This window comes from Lissotriton vulgaris, chromosome 7 (genome assembly GCF_964263255.1).
Source record: "Lissotriton vulgaris chromosome 7, aLisVul1.2, whole genome shotgun sequence".
Taxonomy (NCBI): domain Eukaryota; kingdom Metazoa; phylum Chordata; class Amphibia; order Caudata; family Salamandridae; genus Lissotriton; species Lissotriton vulgaris.
In genome coordinates this window covers 1644772868-1644793173 of record NC_141695.1, presented here as the reverse complement: position 1 = coordinate 1644793173, position 20306 = coordinate 1644772868, and the positions used below count along the sequence as shown (strand labels likewise).

Sequence of the window (20306 nt, the reverse complement as noted above, 5' to 3'; positions counted from 1 at the left end):
GGTTTTAGGGAACTGGTTACTTATGCTTAAACCAGGGCATTGGAATCGCCGTCTAGCCTCCTGGAAAAGCCACAGGTGTCTCCAAGCATCCTAGCAGTGGCAGGCTATTTTAATATTAAAATAAAAGTCAACTAGCAGAACTTTACTCATTTTAATTAGGGATCAATCAACTGATCAGTATTATACGTGCAGGTCCTACCCATAACCTGCTCATATATTACTACTGTACACCCAATGTTTCATTTCTTTGAACTACTTTTATCACAGTGTCCGAACTGTATAAAAGTATGTCATAAGCGGAGCTATCAAGTATATTTATTTGTTACTTTAATATTTCGTACAAAAAATAGTTCCCTACGAAAGCATATGCTTAAAGTTTTCAGAAATATATCCACAATCTATTAATCATGGTTAGTCTGTAAACGTCCCTCTCACCAACATCCCGGAATTACATCTTCCTCTCTGATGAGGAATCTTCGTGCTCATGCTGAGAACTCAGCAGGCTCTTGCTCAACTAACCCTCATCATTTCAAAGTTTGATGCATCATTTACATGTGGTCAACTCAAGCACTCCACCATATCCAGCAAGAAAGAGGTCTCCGGTGTACACAACCTTGTGCCAGCAGCGAAAAAGAAAAAAAAGACCTTATCTTCTGTGGGATGGTGTGTGTGTGTGTATATACATATATAGTCAGTCAAAAAATTATTTATTTCGGCATGAGCCATAAAAGAAGCAGCAAGTGTAAACCATTTAGCAATATTTAAAAGATAAAAAACAGGGAAATTCCATTTTTACAAAAGTAAAAATAATAAATAATTTAAAAATCATCCCGATTTTAAAATTTCTGACCTTGCCCACCACATACGGGACAAAAACCTGGAGACTGCAAATATAATATGCAAGTCTGTATTTGTTTTTAAGAGTCTATAGACTTCCTTGCAGTGCCCAGAGCCCAAGTTCTTGCACAAGTTTATAAGCTCTTTTCGACGTATTTTATAGTATCCTCGGCCAAAAAAGAGCATGTGTCGGTCAGTCTCCTCCTTGGCTGGACAAGCAGGGTTGCCCAAGTCCCGCCCCGGTACCCATTGATTTGTGTATGCATTGAGCGGGAGACAACCATATCGAAACTGCAAATAGAGTTTCCTAGCCAGGGTTGGATAAATAACGTCAAGTACAGTCTCCAACATGTATGTACATTTCACATCTAGGAATATAGACATCCTGGAGCCGGCCCTAGGACTAAGATACAAATTACCCATTTGAACATCCCAGTATCTTCTTATCAGGATCTTCCTGGTAATGCTTACGCAGGCCAATCTGTGGTTCTCCCACAAATCACAGAATCCAAGAGCGATCAAACAGTTTTTAACAAACATGAGCATGGAAACTTCCAGTTCCCCAAAGTGCTTAGAATCTCCTCTAGCTCAGTTCTATACACAGCGAGTTCCGGTGTAGCCCATATCCTTTGCCAAAAAAGGAGTGACCTACATCCTACACCCTGGGTGATTGGTCTTACTCCTAGATCCATGCGGAGAGGGAATAGAGGGGTGCTCACCGGAAGACCAACTATTTGTCTTAGAAATTTGTTTTCTGTGATCAGCATTGGATTGATATTTGAGTGGCCCCATATCTCAGCACTATACAGTGACGCACTTCTCACCTGAGTTTTGTAAATCTTTAAGACGGGGCTCATAGGTTTATGATGGGTATCCCTAAAAACTTTGGCCAAGCCCCCCGAGATTTGGGTTAGTCTAAGATTAGCTTTTGTGACCTGGGGCCCCCAGGTCATTTTTTCATTTAGGGTGACCCCCAGGTACTCCAATTCGCTAATCCTCTCTAGGGGTGAGCCATTCAGGCAGGGGCCAGAATGAAGCGATTTCCCGGGGTTGAAAACCATATATTTGGGTTTTTGTACATTAATCTCCAACCCCCTGTCCTTACAAAAAAGTAAAAATCCATCCATTATTCTTTGTAGCCCCATAGGGTACTTAGACAGGAGTAGCGTGTCATCAGCAAACATCAACGCCGGCACACGTCCCCGAGCCAACTACGGGGCATAGATGTTCTTGCATTGGCTCAGGGCGTGCACCAGGCCATTGATGTAGATACAACATAAGGTGGGAGCCAGGACGCACCCCTGTCTAACTCCCCTATTAACCGAGATAGGGATGGTGAGATCCCCCCCTTTACCATACCTAATTTTGGCATAGTTCCCTGCATGGAGCCGAATGATGATCTCTAAAAGCTGTGGGGGTATCCCCAGGCTCTCCACAAGGTCTCCCTGGGAACCATGTCAAAGGCACTCCGCAGGTCCACAAAGACCAGATAAAGGCTCCCCCCCCCCCCCCCCCTCCGCTACTACTGATTTCCAATGGAGGAGTTGGAGCCTAAATATCTGGTCCATTGTCGAAGTTTTGGATCTAAACCCAGCCTGAAGATGGGACATTATTTTGTTTTCCTGCAACCAGGTCTGGAGTCGATCAAGAATGATCCTTGCGAAGGCCTTTTGAGATATATCTATTACACTTATAGGTCTATAGTTGGAGGGCTGAAAAGTGGAGAAGTGTGGCTCACTGGTTAGAGCAGGCAGACCCTGAAGCAGAGGTCAGATCCGGGACCAGGGTTCAATTCCCGACGCGGCAGGGTCTTGAGCTCAAATGTCCACGGACTCGATAATTCTCGCTTCGGTGCCTGACCTAACCATGGGTTCACACTCTGCAACTCTGGGCATTAAGCTTGCTTAATCTCCACAACGGCCCCCCGCAGCGGGATGCCTGGCTTTCACCTTGGGGATGCCCGTTAGGGGCTATCTCACAGGGAAAAGCCAGGACGGGTTCCCAAGGCAAGCGCCGAGATGCCTCCGGGTAGTTGAGCGCTATATAAGAACATACAAAAAAAAAAAAAAAAAAAAGGACAGCCCTTCTTAAATACCAGAATTACCTCAGCCCCCAGCCACTATTCAGGTAGGTTCATTCCGTTTGAAATAGCATTAAAAATCAACCACAGTTAGGGGCCCAAACTTTAGGCTCTTTTCTATATAGCTCTCCAGGAACATTGTCAAGCCCTGCAGCTTTTCCTCTGGGAATTTTTTTATTACAGTTTCTACTTCAGCCAGGGAGATTTCAGGGGAATCTAGATCTACTGTAGGGAGTGTGAAGGGAGATGATGCTACCATGGAACCCTTATCAGGTGGTATAGGGTACAGAGCTTGGTAGTGAATTCATATATATCAATGTGTGTTGTCCCAGTCTCTCTCCTGCACTCCAGTCGGAAATGCAAAAAAACGGGAAAACGACACCAAAGCTTTGTGGTTAGCAGCAGGTCTTTTTATTTTTATTTGCCACCGTCAGATGCGTTTCGAGTACCGTAGTACCCTTGTTCAATATATATATATATATATATATATATATATATATATATATATATGATCAAGGCCACTGTGTTGGCCAAAACGTGTCATCATGGAACTTGCACCTAACTGAAAAATAAAGTCTTCACTGGGCAAAAGCTATTAAAGTTGTCCGTATCTCTGTGAGTGCGCGAATGCACATTGGAGCGGTAATTGGAGATATATATATACACACACATACATACATACACACACATATACATAGGCTCCAGCCGAAACCCATAGGTCTTCTTCTTGCACTGTTGGTGGATTCATTTTTTTTTTTATACGGACTACTTATAACCTACTGTGCTGCTTTTCTTCTACACCCTGGGAGTGAGGGGGCCGTTGTTAGAAGAATTCGGAATATATATATATATATATATATATATATATATATATATATATATATATATATATATATATATATATGCAAAGAACTTTGGTTTCCCAAGGAATAAGGGTCGCACTCACCAAGGATACTCGTTATCATATGTTTGCTGTTTATTTCACATCATATTTCATTTTCGTGCTCCAAACAGACGGCAAACAAAAAGCCGACGCGTTTCGCAGCAGCCGTTGCTTGATCACGGCGTTACCCTCACACCTCTTTTCCAAGCATATAATGTGTTTGAAAACCCAAATCATTACATCATTTCCTGACATGTTATCCACCCACCCCTTGGGCTTATGGGACTTGTAGTAAAATGCTCTCAGTGATATTTATACATAACACCATACACTTTAGGGGATTTTTTCTGTGATTGGCAACAATATTAATCCGACACATTACTATTCTTTTAGACCAGTATGTTATCTCGTGCAGTTTCTCACTTTATCATATTTACAAATCTAAATGACTTTTGCAATGCTAATGTCAATTCTTTGCATATTTATATTTAAGTCTTAGATTATTTTATGTGCACATATAATTCTTCGGACTGGTTCAGCCCGAACGGGGTCATAGTCCTGAAATTTAAAATGTGTTGTGATTCTTTTTGGCGTAGTATTCTCTCCAAATTTCCTCCTCGTTTATTTTCTGATACCTGATCAATACCATACAATTTCAATAGTTTCCAGTCCCCATTATGGTTTGTTTCCATGTGTCTGGCTATGGCACTATTTTTGTCTTTGTTAGTCGTTGCACGTGTATGTTCCAAAATCCTTTTCTTTAGTTCACACGTTGTGCTCCCTATATATTTTTTTCTACAGGGGCATTCAACCACGTACACCACATATCTGCTTTTGCAAGTGATGAGTTTTTCGATTTTCCACATTTTGTTGTTTGCCATTTGGATTTCAGATGTTGGCTTTGCTATTTGACAAGTCTTGCAATTATAGCATTTAACAAACCCCTTTGTTTTCAACCAGTCATTGTTTTTGTTTTGAATGTTGAAATTACTTTGTATTAATCGATCCTTTAGGTTTGTGGCCCGGCGATAGGTGACTATTGGGTGATCCCCCACCAAGGTTCCAATGCTGCAGTCTAATTTCAAGATTTTCCAATTCTTTTTCAGGATTGAGTTTATTTCTCTGGAGTTTTGAGTATAGTCTGTAATGAACCTTATTTCCTGTGGGTCCGTTGTTACCTTTTGTTTCGGTGTTAAACAATCTTTTCTGGTTTTTTCATTTGCTCTTTTTCAGCAATTGCCCACTGTTCTGGTACTATATTTTCGATTCTGGAGTCTTTGCATTGATTCTTTTCTGTGTTTCAGCCATTCATTTTCCTCACTGCATATTTTGCGTATCCGGAGAAATTCTCCATATGGGATGCTATCGATCAACGATTTTTGGTGGAAACTGTCAGCTTGTAGAGTGGCGTTTGTGGCCGTTGATTTTCGATGTAGAGTGGTCTCAATTTTGTTGTTTTTTACGTATATTCTCAGATCCAGGAAAATTGCTTCACTCTTATCCATTTGATAAGTGAATTTGATATTTTCCATACTCGTATTCAGTATGTCAAAGTATTCCTGGAATTCCGATGTAGTACCTTTCCATATGATCAGTAAATCATCGATGAACCTTGTCCATTGGACGATTTTAGCCACATATTTGTTATTTGATGTCTCCCACGCCACTTCTCTTTCCCACCATCCCATGGTGAGGCAGGCATAGCTTAGGCTACAAGAAAAGCCTATTGCTGTTCCATTGCATTGTTTGTACATTTCGTCTCCAAATAGGAAAATATTGCCAGTCAAACATATTTCCAGCATTTCTGTTAGCATGCGATTGTGATTGCATAAATGAATGTCTTTCTCCTGTAAGAAATATTTACATGCATTTATTCCTAGGTCATTGGCTATGGTGGTGTACAATGAAATCACATCCATTGTGATTAAGTAATATGTATCATCCCACGTGATTAATTCAATTTTTCTGAGCATGTCACTCGTGTCTTTGATATAAGAGTCTAGTTTTTCCACAAAGGGTTGCAAGAAGTCTATCTATCTATATATATATATATATACCAGGAACTTCGTCTGTACTCCATAGAGCTGGAAATAAAAAACGAACCGGACCCAATTTAGGTAAATTTGCTAGTTTAATAGTGCAACCTCTTGTCCGCCATGACGCGTTTCGGGCCCTGAAGCCCTTGATATATATATTACCTACTGGCGGTCGCCAGTAGGTAGTTAGAGTTAGGATTTTTTTCAATGCAAAATCTCAAAATTCTATTGTGAATAACTTTGGCACCGGTTGACGAAACTGCCTGAAAATTTCCTCAAATTTGCCTCGCGGAGCTTCGGTCCTTCCTTAAAAGTTTGGGGGGGATTCGTGAAGTGGGGGCCGAGATAAAAGAGGGGGGCCAAAAACATGTGTTCCCCATGTTAATTTCCATAGGGCGGTCAAACTCACTTTTAGCCCGAACGGTTGAATGGATTTCCACCAAACTTGGCAAAATTGTAGAGACTGGTAGCCCGATGTGCCTTTGCTATGTCTCAAGATATGTGCTCCAGTGGTTTTTGAATAATTTAGGTTCAAAAAAATATATATATCTATGGCCGCGCCCCGGTACGCGCACCGGGGAGCGCACCGGGGGTGCGCTACGCGACTTGCGTGCGGAAAGCTGATTGGCTCTCGGGTGTCTGTAAACATTCCAAACAGTCCGGAGCGGCCGCCATCTTGTGTCTCGGTAGGATCGAGACACAAGAGGTGGCGAAAACAAAGGGGAAATTGACCATAAGGGGGCAGAGTAGACCCCCCTGACCCCCTAGGTTTGATGTGGGGGCCATAAAAGGGCCCCGCGGGGCAAAAAAAAAAAATATTTTTTTGTGATTTGCGCGGGGGAGCGCCCGGTATGCGCCCCGGGGAGTGGACCGGGGAGCGTACCATTGGGAAAAAAGAATGACAGTTTTAAAAAAAAAAGTAGCCTTTTTTTATAAATTGGAGGTAGTTCTAAAAATAACTGTTTTTTTTCTTCTTTTTGTTGTTTTATATTTTTTTATTGTTTTTTTGAACATTTTTTACTTTTTTGGGGTTTTCTGAACAGTTTTATATTTTTTTGTATTTTTTATGGGGAGAAACAAAAAACAGGGAATTGGAAATGGCTCAACTGGAGCAAAAAAAAAAAAAACAATTAGGGTTTTTTCGGGCACTTATGGTTATCCCCAGCACAGATGATAAGTTTTATACTTTGCTCACCATAGCAAATTAACTTTCCACAATATTTGCACATGATTTTAAAATCATTAAATTTTGGTTGTATGATAGGCATTGTCTCTGTTGCCTCTGAACCCGATGGAGTTGCTTCTTTCGATGTTGAGGGTTTAGATGTTGATGGGGGTAGCTTACTGCAGAGGTCCCTTACCTCTGCAGCAGAATAGTTGATTGGGTGCCAACGGATCATGTGCCGAATCATGGTATGATTCCCGAAGGAATATTTTTTGTTAGGGTTCCCCCTGGACAACTCTGCATCACAAATCAGACAAGTTACCTTCGTAGCGTTGACTTTTTTGAAACCCCTTGGGATTTTGTAGAACTGCCATACGAAGTGCTCTTTTGGTTTGTAGGGCTGATTAACTTCAGGCAGGAAATGCCTTGTCTGTCCCTCCTCTTCATCATCCTCCTCCTCTTCTTCTTGACCACCAATGTGATCTTCTGGTGGTCTTTTTGATGGTGTTGGTGGTGGTGGTGGGGCAAATGCTCCAGCTGCTGCTGCTACTGTAACCATTTTAAAGTTTTAAAGATTGGAGACAGATCTTCAAACAGGTCTTCCTCAGTCAAAGGACAAAGTCAGAATAAGGAAAAAAGGTGGGGGCTTTCATCATTTGGAAAACAAAACTGTTCTGGACCAATGAAAAGTGTTATTTTCAAGTCACATGAGCAGGGCTTTCATCATTTGGAAACCAAAAGTGTTGTGAACCAATGAAGATTGTTATTTTCAGGTCACATGACCCGACGCGCTTACGCTACGCGCCCCGGGGCGTAAGCGCATCAAGACGTTTCGCGATCGTATGCACTCGTGTACTTCTTGGTGCGCTTACGCTGTGCTTCATATGACGCATCACGCGGCTACGCGATACTTCACGATGTTGTTTTCGATCGCGGCAATAGCGCTAACGGGAAGCTCACCGGTACGCGCCCCGAGGCGCACCATAGCACTGCGCTTACCGGTGAGCGCATCGGTACGAGCACCGGGGCAAAAAAAAATTTAATAAATAAATATTACATAATTATACAATATACAATTCGTAATAAAAAATATTACATTTCATACCTATAGAGATTTGCTATTAAAAAACCTATGAAATTCACTAAAAAAACATAGGTTTCACACCAGTTATAGTTAGGAATTAGCATTTAAAAAACCTATTAAATTCACTAAAAAAACGTAGGTTTCACACCAGTTATAGTTAGCTAAAAAAAACATAGGTTTCACACCAGTTATAGTTAGGAATTAGCATTTAAAAAACCTATTAAATTCACTAAAAAAAACGTAGGTTTCACACCAGTTATAGTTAGCTGGAAAAAACCATAGGTTTCACACAAGTTATAGTTAGCTGGAAATTTTACTGACATAAAACCATTGAAATTCCCACGTTATAGTTAGTTGGACTCACTATAGCTTGCGCGCCTGCAATGCACTGCTGATGACGTCATATTACATCACTCATGACATGGTCAGTGACATCACTCATGACATCACTGATGACACGATCCTTGTGACAGAGTGACAGACCTCCTTTCAGTGTAATGTAACCCTTGAAACACATATTCAAAAATAGAAACTAACATTTTCAAAAAAATGGAGATACCCATAGATACCCATACCAGTTAGAACAACCAATTCAGTAATTCCACCATCTATATACACTTCCACTCATTCACCAATAGTTCTATATAGTCACTCATACATATACTCACTCATCATATGTAGTGATACACCTATACATCCTGTTACACACCTACAGTCATCCAAAAGTTACACACACACATACTCACACATGCAAATAAACTTTTGAACATCCATTTATTTGCATATACAACTATACACACGCTACCACCTTACTTCTAAGGAAACTTTCACATACTTACTTAAATAAATCAACACTTATAGAAAGACATACTTATTTAAACAGGAACTCTTACAATCTCTCACTCTCACATATACTCACTTATATACATCAATACTCACATATACTAGATTAAAACATATGTCGTTACTGATAAAGACACTAGTGAGACAGTCATTCACTCACTAACACACACATATACACACTCATCCACCCTTACAATCCTACACATATGCGGTCTTCAAAACACATACAAACAGTGAGTCAGTCATTGATGCATCTATGTGCTAAGTAATACCCCCACCAAACCATACAGACACTCATTCCGATACTAAAAAAAAATCTAATAACCCATGTACTCACACATGTAGGTACTCACCAACCCATGCAGCTACTTATACACAAAGTAAAACACTGATACATATATTTAAATATTTAAACATTACTCGCTAATATATGCATTCACTAAGATACACTTAATAAGCCAGTTAACCAATCAATTTTTTTAAAGAAAAACATCCATTTAGACACTTATTTAAACATTTATTCTTCCATCGACCTTTACATATACATATATAAACATATTTATTTTTCAGAAAGACACACATTCACTGGATGGTGTCATCAGTGATGTCATGAGTGATGTCACTGACCATGGCATGAGTGATGTAATATGTGACGTCATCAGCAGTGCATTGCAGGCGCGCAAGTTATAGTGAGTCCAACTAACTATAACGTGGGAATTTCAATGGTTTTATGTCAGTAAAATTTCCAGCTAACTATAACTGGTGTGAAACCTATGTTTTTTTCAGTGAATATATATATATATATATATATCACCACTGTACATATATATATCTAGACGTACTTACTTTTTTAAATTGTATTATGGATATATTATCCTCATTATCGTTTACCATCAATATTCTGTTATTGATATTCAGGGCTCACGCCTTTGAAACTCCCTCCACAAGCAGGTCAAGCAAGCTCCATCACTCCGGTTTTTAAATTAGGAACTGAAGATACCTCAGTTCAAGCAGCACCTCAATCATGTGTATCCATCCAAATGATGGAACCGAGGAGTAAGCATCACTGCCCCGCTGGCATTATCTCTGTCATGCACATCATCTGGATTCCTGCTCACTGCCCCCAACTTTGTGCAGTGAGTGTGGGCAGTGTTGGACTGGCATATAAGGCAATCAGGCAGAGCCACATGGGCTGATCTGACTGATCAGTGTGTAGGCCCTTTTTTAGCAGTTTGTGGGCTTGTTTTAAGGCCAGGTAGGTCATTTTTTGATGTATATTTCCCTAATATTACAACAAGCTTTGCCTGCAGCAAATACTTATGCATGCAACCTCCCATTTCTTTAAAATACAAATATAGCTTGTCTTTACAAGCTCAAAACTGTCATGATTGGCCAATTTGCAAATGTGGCCCAATTTTTTTAACTATCTGGTTTGCGAAAGGGGGTCACTTTTATTTTGATGCCCGGGCCTAATTTTGTTCAAGTCCCACCCTGTATGTGGATCTAGAATGTGCAGGAATTAATTTTGTGTGGTCACCATTTCATGACCAAATATGAAGGGGAAAAAAATATTGGCAGATAAGTATGTATAGACTTCTCATACTTAACTCCACCTAAACATAGCTGATGCTAGATATCTTCGAGGTACTTACAGCCTGATTCATCATTGGGAGGTTTTGAGAGTCTGAAATAGCGAATCATAAGGAATCGCTATTCCAGACACGCAAAACGGGATTCATGTAGGAATAGCAACATTTTTTGCAATTCCTACAGATTCCTTATTTGCGATTAGCAAATTGCTAATCGCAAATAAGGAATAACTCCCCATTCATTCCTATGGGCCAAAAGGCCCATAGGAATGAATGGGGAGTATTCCTTATTTGCGATTAGCAATTAGCTAATCGCAAATAAGATAGCGATTTAAAGGGTGCTAGGGGTGTCCAGAGGACACCCTGTAGCACCCCTTAAATGCTAATTTAAACAGGTGTTGAGCACACACATGTCCAAAGGACATGTGTGTGTGCAACATGCAACTCAGAAAAATGCTTTTAAAAGCATTTTTCAGAGTTTTCGCTATTTACCACGAGGTATGACCTCGCGGTAAATAGCGGGCCGAAATTGCGAATTTGCAAATTTTAAATGGATGATGAATTGCATTTAAGGAATCTCAAATAGAGATTCCTTAAATGTAATTCCTCGCAAAATAGCGAAATCGCTATTATCGATTTTTGCATTTGGGATGATGAAGCCCAAATGCAAAAATAGCGCTCGCAAAGGGCCAGATTCTCAGAATCTGGCCCTTTGCGAGCCGATTTCGGCTTGATGAATCAGGCTGATAGACTTGGAGTTAATAATAGTAAAACTATACCTCGGTACTTTGTTCAAGCTTTTGTGACCACTCGATAACCCTTCTGCAATATTCCAGCGTACTCTCTGCAATGCTCTGTGGCCTTGTAGCTAGGGTCGAGCTATACAAGATCCCTATACACACAAACATTGCAGAATGATTCTTATACAACTGAAGGTGGCGTAGGTGGACAGTAAAGGTGAAATCCTCGTTGCCTTTATTGTGGTCAGATCTTAAGGTACCGGATCCCTGCACTCCATCCAAAGCACTATTTAAAGCAGTGAGCAATGCTACCATACTCTGAGAAAGATAACTTCGGTTTTCATGCATATATATTTCAATCCATGCACTGGTGTGGCTATGTCTTAATTTATGATAAATTATATCTGACTCGGTGCTGCATTCCCAGAATTGTAATACATTTCCCGTTCACGGAGGTGGCAACCCCAATTAAGATTTGGATTTATTTTACATTGACCCGAGGGATTTAATCAGGCTGAGTGATAGTCCCTGGCCTAAAAATCTTCTGCTTTGATGCATGTTTAGGTGGACTGGGAGTTTTGTCTATATTTCACAGTCTAAAAGAGATTGCAGGGTGAATTATGGACTAAAATTAAACTAAACTGCTTCATTAATTTGCTCCAAACTGGGAAAACTCCAGTTTTTGACGAACCGATGAAAAATGGTTCTATTTAAAATTAAAGATGTATCGAAATGTTATAGAGGAAGTTAATAATGAGAAGATTAGTAGTTTAAAATCGAGAATACCATGTTACTGTATCACCTGCCATAAGTTTACTGACGTTTAAAAATCTGGTAAACATTATGTTTAAAAAGACATTTTCTAAATAAGAACTCAACCCTCGTTTTCCAGCCTCTGTGTTCTGTGTCTGTCAACCCCAAGGTCTGATAAATTTAGTGTGAAGATATTGTGTGTGGTCTCTTTCAACAAAAGTATTAAAAAAACAATGAAAACCCTTCAAAACGTCTAAAAAAACAAGAGACAGAAGGCACAAAATAGAAATAGTTTACACAGTGCAAGATCAAGTGTTTAAAATGCCCTTTGGCAAGGAAACAGATTTCGGAGTTTCATCATGGACAAATTTGGCTGCCTCTTCTTGCTTCTCAAAGGCCAGTCTCGACGTTTTAATTCCACTTTGTAAGTAAAACGTTGTTGCTGTTGTGAACTGCAGCTTGGTTATGTCTGGGGTAAACTTAATTATGATACAATGCAATGGCCCTTACAACAAGATTGTAAACATAAGTGGTGAGACGCAGTTCTGCTCATATGTAGCCTAACTTATAGAAGTGGCTTATAGTGAATAACAAATTTTAAAAACACTGCATTCTTTAGGAGTTTTTCAAGGGGCTCCTAACAAGTGTGTTACCCAGCTTAATGGACTCATTTTATCAATCGCAAATAGAGAAAAAGTTGGGTGAAGGTGCCAGGATTCAAATCTCTGATCTGCAGTGGTTGTATGTCAGAATAAAGAGTAAAACATATCTGTCAAGATATCATAGCTAAAATATCAGCAACCACAATTTCATGAAGGTAAGTATAGCTTTACTATTTTTCACTCCACACCTACGAACCTTGAAAATGTATATCTTATCAAGATAAATGTAAAGTTAAGAATAGTAAATCTATACTGAGCTATATACAGGGTCACTGGCATTGTGCAGCAGGGGGGGACCACATTTTGTGGCAGGGCTGACTAAATAATGCAGCAAGAAAAGGTACATTATGAGGCATAATGCAGCACAATTTATGCTAATATTAATTTCTTATTTTGTCATTTTTACACAGGATAACACTCCCTGGGCAAAGGTATCAAATCATTAGTACTGGTTTAACACCCAAAAACACAATGAGCAACAGAAAGGGCACCAGTCAACTTTAGCAAAAACCCTTTACTGCGCAGCAACATGTGCCACCACACTTTTAGTAAATTTTACTCTGTTTGAAAAAAAACACATTTTTTAATTGATAAAATCTGCAGATTATGCAGCGGATAGTGGTTTATGTGGCAAATGCGGCAAATTCATAATCATACCTAAAAGACTTTGGATGCAAAATCACATAATTTCATTGACCCTGTGTGTATATATATATATATATATATATATATATATATATATATATATATTACCTACTGGCGGTTGCCAGTAGGTAGTTATAGTTAGGATTATTTTCAATGCAAAATCTCAACATTCTATTGTGAATAACTTTGGCGCCGGTTGAGGAATCTGCCTGAAAATTTCCTCAAATTTGCCTCGCGGTGCTCCGGTCCTTCCTTGAAAGTTTGGGGGGGATTCGTCAAGCGGGGGCCGAGATAAAAGGGGGGTCCCAAAACGTGTTTTCCCCATGTTAATTTCCATAGGGCGGTCAACCTCACTTTTAGCCCGAACGGCTGAATGGATTTCCACCAAACTTGGCAAAATTGTAGGGACTGGTAGCCCGATGTGCCTTTGCTATGTCTCAAGATATGTGCTCCAGTGGTTTTTGAGTAAATTAGGTTAAAAAAAATATATATATCTATAAGCGCGCCCCGGTACGCGCACCGGGGAGCGCACCGGGCGCGCTACGAGACTTGCGCGCGGAAAGCTGATTGGCTCTCGGGTGTCTATAAACATTCCAAACAGTCCGGAGCGGCCGCCATCTTGTGTCTCGGTAGGATCGAGACACAAGAGGTGGCAAAAACAAAGGGGGAATTGACCATAAGGGGGCAGAGTGGACCCCCACTGACGCCAAAGGTTTGATGTGGGGGCTATAAAAGGGCCTCGCGGGGCAAAAAAAAAAGTAAAAATTGTTTTTGATTTTTGCGGGGGGAGCGCCTGGTACGTGCACCGGGGAGCGTACCATGAGGAAAAAAGAATGACAGAGTTTTTTTAAAATGAAGCCTTTTTTATAAATTGGGAGGTAGTTCTAAAAAGAACTGTTTTTTTATTCTTTTTGTATTTTTTATGGGGAGAAACAAAAAAAAAGGGAATTGAAAATGGCTCAACTGGAGCACAAAAAAAACAGGAAAAATTATGGTTTCCTCTGGCATTTGTGGTGATCCATAGCAACAGTGATTAGTGTAATGCTTTTCTTCACCATAACGAATGGTTTTGTTACAATAAACAATATACAATATAAACAATTTTGTATCCCCCAAACTTTGTTTGTATATTGGGAATCACCTCACTTGCTTCTGGACCCGATGGAGTGGGTTCTTTATTTGTAGAGGCTCTGGATGATGATTGGGGTAGGTTACTGCAGATTTCCCTCACCTCTGCTGCAGAATAGTTATTAGGGTGTAAACGCTGCATGTGTCGTATCATAGTATGATTCCCAAAGGAATATTTTTTAGCAGGATTTCCCCTGGATAGCACAGCTTTACAGATGAGGCAAGTCACCTTTGCAGCGTTTACTTTTTTAAAACCCCTTGGGATTTTCAAAAACTCCCATATGAAGTGCTCTCTTGGTTTGTATGGGGGATTGTCTTCATGCAGGAACCGCCTTGTCCCTTCCTCCTCTTCCTCCTCCTCCTCCTCTTCTTCTTGACCACTGATGTGATCTTCTGGTGGTCCTTGTGGTGGTGGTGGTGGTGGTAGTGGGGCAGATGCTCCAGCTGCTGATAGTACTGTAGCCATATCTGTAAGAAAAAAGCAGGTCTTCCTCTATCAAAGAATAAAGTGAGAATGAGGAAAAAAGGTGGGGGCTTTCATCATTTGGAAAATAAAACTGTTCTGAACCAATGAAAAGTGTTATTTTCAGGTCACATGAGCCGGGCTTTCATCATTTGGAAACCAAAACTGTTTTGAACCAATGAAAAGTGTTATTTTCAGGTCACATGACCCGACGCGCTTACGTTACGCGCCCCAGCCCGGCGGTGCTTACGTAGCACGTTCGTATGCGCGTGGGTGCTTCCAGGTGCGCTTACGCCGTGCGTATCACGCGGACGCGGCTACGCGAAACGTCACGATGATGTTTTCGTTTGCGGCATTAGCGCTAATGGGACGCTGCCCGGTGCGCACACCGGGGCGCGCCGTAGCAATGCGCTCACCGGTGAGCGTATCGGTACGCGCCCTGAGAGCGCTCCGGAGCAAACAAATGTTTTTAAAAACATAAAAAAATAGTATTACATAATTATAAAATATATAATTCATCATAAAAATATTACATTTCATACCTATAGAGATTTGCTATTAAAAAACCTATGAAATTCACTGAAAAAACCATAGGTTTCACACCAGTTATAGTTAGGAATTAGCATTTTAAAAACCTATGAAATTCACTGAAAAAACCATAGGTTTCACACCAGTTATAGTTAGCTGGAAATTTTACTGACATAAAACCATTGAAATTCCACGTTATAGTTAGTTGGACTAACTATAACTTGCGCGCCTGCAATGCACTGCTGATGACGTCACATATTACATCACTCATGACATGGTCAGTGACATCACTCATGACATCACTGATGACACCATCCTTGTGACAGAGTAACAGACCTCCTTTCAGTGTAATGTAACCCTTGAAACACATATTCAAAAATAGAAACCAAAATTTTCATATAAATAGAGATACCCATACCAGTTACAACAACCAATCCAGTAATACCACCATCTATATACACATCCACTCATTCACCAACAGTTCTATATAGTCACTCATACATATACTCACTCATCATATGTAGTGATACACATATACATCCTGTTACACACCGACAGTCTTCCAAAAGTTACTCACACACATACTCACACATGCAAACAAATAAACTATTGAACATCCATTTATTTGCATATACAGCTATACACACACACTAGCACATTACTTCTAAGTAAGCATGGGCGGAAAATCCGTTTCGCTCGCGGATTTTGCGGATTTTCGGTAAATTCGCAATCCGCGAGATTTGCGAATCTCCCGCAAAATCCGCAAATCCGCGAGCAGCGGATTTTGCTCGCACTGTTCGCGTGAGTTCGCGCCCCGCGAATAAGTGCAAAATTGCAGAAATACGATCTTAGCAAAACTGAAACTACTTACCAGGTTCAAAAGTTCAGGCTCATCATTAGTAGCCATTTCCTGTAGTGCTTCCTGAGGGGCCCCTCCAGAGTTCAGTTGCCAGTTGCAACTATTATGTGACCCTGCTCTGAACCTCAGAATAGTTACACATATGCCACAAAGGTCCTGAATTACAGCTAAGGGAGACAAGCAGGAGCCAGGCTGGAAGTTCAAATCCATTAATCAGCCCCTAATTCATTATTGTCAGTTGGGGCAGGGCAGGTGTTGTAACTAATTTTGCAACAATGAAAGCACTTAGCAAGTGCAAAAGATCACTAATCAGGAAGCACTAAGGAAGCAGGTGCCAGCTAAAAAAATATTCTGTGACACATTAATCAGCCCCAAATTAATTCAGGTCACTTGAGGCAGGGAAGGTGTGCTTGCGTTGCCATAATAATGTACACTGACTGGACAACCAGAGGGTGCTGTGATGAAACAGAGGGTGGCATGGGTGGGCCAGAGGGTGGCATGAGTAGTCAGAGAGTGGCAGTGGTGACAGAGAGTGGCAGTGATGAAGAAGAGTGTCCCAAACAGGCTGGACACGTAGAAACAACAAGTTCGCGAAACTTGCGACCCGACAGGTAAGTTCGCAATTTGCGACATTGTACAAAACCCTCGCGAACTGGCAGAAACCCGCGCAAACACACAAAAAAAAAATCCGCAAATTCGCGAGAATTCGCGGATTTTGCGGATTGCGAGTTCGCAAATCCGCAAAATTCGCGAACGCGAGATTCGCAAAATTCGCCCATGCTTACTTCTAAGGAAACTTACACATACTTACTCTCTTAAACAATCACTTATAGAAAGACATACTTATTTAAACACGAACTCTTACAATCTCTCACTCTCACATATACTCACTTATAAACATCAATACTCACATATACTAGATTAAAACATATGTAGTTACTCATAAAGACACTAGTGAGGCAGGCATTCACTCACTAACACACATATATACACACTCATCCACCCATACAGTCCTGCACATATGCGGTCTTCAAAACACATACAAACAATGAGTCAGTCACCAACCCATGCAGCCACTTATACACAAAGTGAAACACTGATACATATATTTAAAAATTACTCGCTAATATATGTACTCACTAAGATACACTTAATAAGCCAGTTAACCAATCAATTTTTTATTTAAAAAACATCCATTTACACACTTATTTAAACATTCATTCTTCCATCGACCTTTACAAATACATATATAAAACATATTTATTTTTCAGAAAGACACACATTCACTGGATGGTGTCAACAGTGATGTCATGAGTGATGTCACTGACCATGTCATGAGTGATGTAATATGTGACGTCATCAGCAGTGCATTGCAGGTGCGCAAGTTATAGCGAGTCCAACTAACTATAACGTGGAATTTCAATGGTTTTATGTCAGTAAAATTTCCAGCTAACTATAACTGGTGTGAAACCTATGGTTTTTTCAGTGAATATATATCAAACAATCCTCTACACACAGGCACAGGAAGACGACGCCATGTTCTGCTTATTCAAAATTTTATTGCACAAGTCGGCTGCTGGGACGCGTTTTGCCTGTTCACCAGGCTTGTTCACCACAGTGAAAATAAAGTTTGCTCTACTTAAAGCCCAATGACGCTCAATCACGTGAATGAAACTACAATTCCATTGCCATAGAAAACAGACTCGTAGTTTTTACAAGGTATGTATCAAAAACGGCATGACATAGCTCAACCCATACATTTTGGTAGACGTTTTCAATTCATTTTAAGTCTACAATAAATAAAATCATTTTTCATAAATTGCATTACAATTTAAATGCCATCTGGTAAAGTGACTAGTGCCATAATTTTCATCAGATGAAAGCCTGTTTAGAGCAAGTGCTCACATGAACCATTACATTTCATTGTATAGGAATTATGCCGCTACAATTTTGTGAATAAAGCCCAAGTGGGCATTTCTATAGGCAACGCATTTCATGCCTATCATTCTTTTCTGGACCTTAAACATTTAACCTAATGTCACCCATAAGTAAAGAAAAAATGTTAAAAACAACTGCAAACATCGGAGAGTTTTCACTGCTAGAAAATTACAAGTGTCTATGAAGATCTTCTTCCATGTTAAGACCTCCCGGGTACTTACTATTTAGCTTTATTATGTACATCGACTCAAGTTTTCGCAACTTTTTTTCATAATTCCCACATCTGACATTTTGTTGGATTGCATCTATCACGAAATAAGACAATCCTGCAATGTTCCTTTCATGTTTTTATCAAAATGTCTTGCGACAGGATATGCCTTATCTCCATTTTTGATGGCTCGAAGATGCTGCAGGATTCTCATGTGTACAGGGAGGGTGGTGCTGCCTACATACTTCAAGCCACATGGACATTGGAGCACGTAGACAGCATGATCAGTTTTGCAGTGGTAATGTCCCTTGATTTTGAATTTTCTGCCTGCGAGATTAGACGTATAGGTCGAGGTGTTTTTGCCATGAATACATGCCTTACATTTCTGGCATTTTACAAAACCCTCTTTTTTGATAAGCCACAATTTTGCTGATTTTTTGGGGAGAGGAGCTTTTAGAGTATTGCTGACCATCATCTGCTTAAAGCACCTGGCTTTTCGAAATGTCAACTGTAGTTTTTTCGTGACAATTTTACCTAAAATAGGATCACTCCGTATTAGGTGCCAGTGCTTATTTAGAATACCTCTAACCTGAGTGTGCTGAGTGTTAAAAGTAGTGATCATTCTACAAGTATTTTTGTTCTCATTTACTTTCCTTTTCATGCTGTTGCTTTTCCCAAAAAGAATTTCCTCTCTCGGTTTTTTCTTTGCTTTTGTGACTGCTGAGGTAACACATTCTGTAGTGTATCCTCTAGCTTTGAAACGTCTACTTAGGTTTTCAAGGGCATCATTACATTTATTTTCATTGCTGCAATTACGTATAGTTCGTAAACTTTCCCCATAAGGGATGCTACGGATCACGTTCTGGGGATGGAAACTCTTTGCGTGCAACAACGTGTTTCCAGCTGTTGGCTTCCGATAGAGAGATGTTTCTAGTTTACCATCTTTAATATAGACTGTAAGGTCCAAGAAATTAACCTCAGTTTTACTTATGTTACTGGTAAATTTCAAATTTAAATCATTATGCTGCAGAATCTTAATGAAGTTGACCAATTGAGTTTCCGTGCCTTTCCACACAATGAAGAGGTCATCAATAAACCTACTCCAATGCATGATATTTGTCTGCCAAATGTCTGGGTACTGCTTCCGGACTACCTGCTCCTCCCACCAGCCCATATGCAAATTAGCAAAGCTGGGGGCGAAGCAGGTACCCATCGCAGTACCACAGACTTGATGGAATAGTTTCCCATTGAAGAGGAAATAATTATTTTGCAGACATATTGTGGTCATTTCCAAGATCATTTGTGTGTGTGCCCAATATTTTACTGGTCTGCTTCCCAGAAAGTAACTAACCACATTGAGACCATCTTGATGTCTTATGCTTGTATACAGGCTAGTTACGTCAATGGTTGCCAATATATAATCCTCTTCCCATGGGAGATCATAGACTCTTTTCAAAAAATTCCCAGTGTCTTGTCACTTTCAAAGTGCCTCGTGCACACAGCGGGTACGCAGACAACAAAAAAGAAAAACGCCAGAGCCGTACTTCAAATCGTGATGGTTTTATTCTGTGCATGTCGTCAGACGCGTTTCGGGCACGTCCGTGCCCTTGCTCACTGATACTGAATTGTTACAAACACTGCATTTTAAAAGGATGGATCCTCTACTGGTTTTTCGCGCCAACTCTTAATGGGTGCATGGCAATAAACATAAGACTACAGGGTACATGTCAATGTTAGCACTTGGGAAAATGTAGCCGCCATTTTAAAGTGCATATTGAGTAGACATTAACCTGAGATCATTCGCTACACAGTAAACAGTTAATTACATTAGAGCTTTGTTCAAATTCTCTATGTACCCAAAGTGC

General features: G+C 40.2%; 1 protein-coding gene across 1 annotated transcript in view; it reads right to left on the bottom strand.

Annotated features, from left to right (window-relative positions):
- LOC147706198 (somatomedin-B and thrombospondin type-1 domain-containing protein-like) overlaps positions 1–20306 on the bottom strand; it is a 113053-nt gene that overhangs the window by 83725 nt on the left and 9022 nt on the right. The window lies entirely within an intron of this gene.